The sequence below is a fragment of the Montipora foliosa genome, chromosome 2 (assembly GCF_036669935.1).
Source record: "Montipora foliosa isolate CH-2021 chromosome 2, ASM3666993v2, whole genome shotgun sequence".
NCBI lineage: Eukaryota > Metazoa > Cnidaria > Anthozoa > Scleractinia > Acroporidae > Montipora > Montipora foliosa.
Genome location: NC_090870.1, coordinates 22,700,927 through 22,705,926, shown reverse-complemented (window position 1 = coordinate 22,705,926; position 5,000 = coordinate 22,700,927). Strand labels below are relative to the sequence as shown.

General features: G+C 39.4%; 1 protein-coding gene across 3 annotated transcripts in view; it reads left to right on the top strand.

The window, feature by feature from the left end:
- Positions 1-5,000, top strand: part of LOC137992685 (uncharacterized) — a 29,099-nt gene that overhangs the window by 18,949 nt on the left and 5,150 nt on the right. The window lies entirely within an intron of this gene.

Sequence of the window (5,000 nt, the reverse complement as noted above, 5' to 3'; positions counted from 1 at the left end):
GAGGGGCAACTGTTGCTGGGAGCCTGTTAACCCTTTTGATGTCCAAACTGTCCGAAACCAGCCAGACTTAGTATTTTACTCTGTCTAACGCCAGAGTATTTTACTCTGTCTAACGCCAGACGATTTTACTCGTCAATGGGGAACCCCTGGGAGTCAATGGGTTAAGGACTACTCGGGTAAGGACTTTGTATGTAACCAGTGGCAACATTATCCCCCTCCAGTCATTGCAATTGGTCCGATCTCCCTTCTTGGGGAGCTTGACAATAAGGCCGGTTTTCCATGCTAGAGTCCGACTCCCAGATGTCACGTAGAATGTCGGTGAGCAGTATTGGTATAATTTGCTCATCAGCTTTCAGCATTTCTGCCCATATTTGGTCCATTCCTGGGGCTTTCCCTTTCTTTAATGCTTTATTGCTTTCTTAACTTCATCAACACTAGGTGGATCTGTATCTATCTCAAGTAATTCTGACGATTGTTGGATGATTGTCTCTGTCTCAGGATCATCTCTGTTCAACACTCTTTCTAAGTGTTCCTTCCAGCATCTCAGCTTGTCCTCATCTTTAGATATCATGTTCCCTTGTTGATCTTTCACAGGCATGTCTGTTGATTGAAAGCCTGTCTTTGTTAGTGACTTTGTCAGTTTATACAGAGTTCCAAGGTCTTGTTTTGAAGCCGCTGTTTGTGCTTCTTCTGCAATCTTTTCGATGTACCATATTTACCCGTGTATAAGTCGATCCCATGTATAAGTCGACCCCCCATTTTTGATGGCAAAAAACGCAATTTTTAAATTTCTTTGTTAAATGTTCATGGGACACTAATCTTGTATTCTTCGATTTCTGGAAATGGGGATACACAAAAAAATCAGGGCCTCAAGCGCTTAATAGTTTTGTTGTTCAGCAGCTGTTGTATATGCGGGCATTTCGTCCTTGAGTTTCGAAAAAGTTCTCAGAAAATCGAACATGTAAACCTCAAACTCACCTGTTTTGTTGTTCAAGGATAAAGGGCTTTAGAGGATAAGCACAATGCAACATCACAGAAGCTGGAGTCAATCTTTGAAAATAACTTGCGAACAATGCGAAAATGTGCAAGGTTTAATTGGTCCTTGACTTACAATTTCTCGAATGACAAACAAAACAAAACTCATAAACCAAACAATATGAAGTTTGCAAAAGCATTTAAATCTGCCAGGTTTGTATAAAGAATAAAAAACATTCATTACCAACCAGCATTTTCACGCAACACAAGTGACGATGCTTTCACGCAAACACGAGGTATTGCGCTAGGTTACTAAGCCACTGAACGATCATGTTTTATTCGAAGAAACAGAAATGCCTTTTAGAGCTTTCCGCCTTTGGAAAACGAAAATTTCCAGTGTCTATTTCATATTTGTGCTTGTGAGTATCTTCAACATTTAGAGTTGGACAAATCCTTTTTCATTTCAACTGGAATTGCTTACATTCGTTTTGAAGTCTTTTGTCATTCATTTTGAAGTCTTTTACGTCGGCTTTTGTCCACTGCATCCGTTATGCCCAAGACAACATTATTATGTTAATTTTGAATAAATTACTTAGCTGGAACTTGGCTCAAAATCTTTGACCCGTGTATAAGTCGAGGGCGATTTTTGGAGCTTCTTTTGAGGCCATAAAAGGTCGACTTATACACGGGTAAATACGGTATCTCTTTTTATCTGCCCTAGTGCTACTTTTAACCTCCTCGTCTAGAGTGTGATAGGACTTCCTCAGCGTGAAATTCATGTATCCTTTCACTGATAGGCGGGCACAAGCAGGAACATTGGAATGGAAATATTGCCCTGGGGGGTGGGAACATTAACTCACTTTCTCTTGTCCTTTTGTCCAAGTCCCTGCCTTGTCCTGTGTTTGGGGGATGGGGTGGGGGTGGTGATTTACATGGACTGGTGCATAATAATAAAGGTAACATTGTAAAGTAATATTACATGTAATTAAACTTAATTTAAGTATTAATAATTATAAATTATTGATTATAAATACTGGCATGTATTATACTGTCATACAATGGAATTTGTTACACAGTACTACCCTTTGGTAATAGTAAAGACAGTCTTAACATGACTCCAGGTCCATGGACCACCTCTGTGGAACATCCCTCATTTTCAAATATAAACCAATTTGACAGACTTCTCTTACACCTTGTAACCCTAGCCAAAAAATTTTGGCTAGATTTTGGAATTTTACTTGCAGTCATCTGTCAAGGCACTTAATATTTTATTCCGTTTTTTAATCATCCTTTTTGGTTTTAAGTAATGGTCCGGCTAAGAAGCAGGCAGCCCAGCGGCAAAAGTACTTAGAAGCTGCTGCTCCAATCGAGGCATCTGATTGGCTAATATCGGAAAATGTCGAAAAAAGATGAGAAAAAAATGAAAAAAAAGCCTTTTTTGGATTTCTTCTTCCCCATGCCCTTGATCTCTGTCTCTCGGCCAAATTTGGGCATTGTTCTATGCGCCATTCGCCAATCGGCAAATGGCGCATAGAATCTTGACGATATTTACAAACATAGTTTTTGAAGGCATAATGATTTGTTCTACGAAACAGAATCTAATTTTTTAGACGGCAAGTCGATTACATTTTTCATTGAAATTCAAATTTCGCGCTTTTAGCTGCTTACACCAATGGGAACAGCCGAACTTAATTTGATTAAAAATGTTGGCACATTTTAACTAACCGACGCTATTGCCGCGGGCTATTGTTTTTCTGCCTGCTTCTTAGCCGGACCATTACTTAAAGAGATTCATGTTTTTGTATTTTGCAAGTTATGTAATTATGTTGATGCTGGTGGCTTCATTAGAATAATCTATACATGTAGATTTAGCCAAGCCTAAAAGTGGATCTCCCGTTTTTAGCCCCAGAAAGCAATATAGTGTTACTATATGGAAATAATTATGCAACTGCATAAAGTACAAAATTAATCGGCATTAGTGTATTCACTTTACAGTGATCAAATACCTCTGAACTGATAGCAGTAAGCAAACAAGCCTTGCAAACAATAACCAACAATTTTAATCAACAACTAAAACTGAAATTACATGCAGAGTAATCTCTTTCACAACATTTTCCGTTTGACTGATAATCTTTACACCCTCTCATTTCAGTTTAGAACAACAGCAAAAATTACTAACTAAAAAGTCAAGCTAAAGCGTATTAATTCACTCAGTACATGAACGCGACTGCAATTTCACAGTCAAACAAAGTAGCTCATAACTGGACATCCATTTCACACAAAAAGCAAGGGCACCCAACGAGCAAATTAAGCCAAAAGCCCTTGAGAGACATTTCTTGGCTCCTTGTAACAAAATTTGTAGAACAGCTTGACTCTCCTGAACATGTATTTCACTGAAGATTATTGTTGGCAGGGTGCCCCTGAAAAAGCACTCAAATTGAAAGGTATTAATTTAGTGTGGACAGTTGCTACAGTAATGGTAAATTCAGTTCCAAAATAAGCAACCAGTCACAAAACCGTGTGACGAACAAGACAAAGGATTGTTATCACTCAGTGGCTGTTGGAGATTTTGCCACTGAAGCTTATTAAAGTCTTATCAGGCCAAAAAGAATCTAAACTGTCCCAAACATTGCTGAAAAGTGCACTTGTGGCAGACAAAATGTACTGCAATCCAATGTAAATTTATACAGCTTTGAGAGTTATAAGCTTAATATGTCTGACAAAACAGACAATGATGACAACAAAACTCGCCAGTGATGTCTGCTGTAAGCTTGAATGGTGACGTGGTGTGTGATTGTTGAAATACCAGTATGCCAGAATTTCCGTCAACGCGGAATTGCAAACGTTTTCAGGCATTCTTTGTTTTTTTAGCGAGTTTTACAAAATATGTGAGGCAGCGATGCATGCATTAAGAAGGAAAACATTACCTGAAAGCAAACTGTTGTGAAGAGGTGTTTTGTCTCTCGTTCTGTTTCTCTCAGCTTTACGGTGTTCTTCATTGACATTTTGTTTTCTTCTCCTTCCTCAGCTTCTCTAGTTCCTCAAATTTCGTCACCTCTTCTCTCGTGCTCTTTCCTGCTCCTTATCCTGTTGCTTGTCACAAATAGTAAAAACTCTTTTTCAAAAGTGAAGAAGGTCAATGGGATAAAATTAATGCGAGCTGCACAAAAGTTTCCCACCAAGAAAATTCGCCCATCCGCACCCCAAAGCTGCATTCGCCAGACTTCCCTCCCTTCCATTTCTTAGTCTCCCATTACCCTCCCCAAAACAGGCAGATGGACGGCCGTATGTGAAAACAAAACGAAAAAGGTTGACCATCTTCTCTAAGTATAGGGCTCAACCCCAGGCCTCTTTGCGCCCTGGAGCCCTGTTAAAATTCTACATAATTTCTATTTATTTAACCATAGCAACACTGTCAGCTCCAGCCCATTTCTCTTCTGTGCCAAGTGTCTTAAATTTGCTCCTCAGTAAGATGAAACATGGTCTCCTACTCTGGGGTCTCAGTAGATTTCCAAACAGACGTAAATATTGCAATGACAGGGGGCTGATAACTCGAAGGGCTGATTAAGAGGCGAGTAGGGCGCTTGCCTCTACAGGGGATCTGAGGGCATGTTCCCCTGGAAAATTTGAAATTTTAGCTTTCCGGAGGTGCAATTTCCTGCATTTTGGGGGTCGTATTTCTAGTTGAAACCATCTTCAATTGACATAATTATGTAATTATGTTCAACACATAATACAAATTCTTTCAACAAGAAGAGCCACTTTGAAATGAAAAGGTTGGGCCAGCAAGGGGAATTGGATGTGCCTCTGTTTCTCACCCAAGTTAGGGCATCCCTGTCAACACTTCAGTGTAATACAAATGACAAAAGAATAAATATGACAACAAGGTATTGCTGCAAGTAGGAGATGTGCTACCTTTTCAGAACTACCTATAGTAAAACGAAGAGGATAACCCTCTTAGATCATATGGAGGAGTGGGAGGGGAAAATGACTCACTTAGCGGCCAGAAAAAACTGAGATTTTAT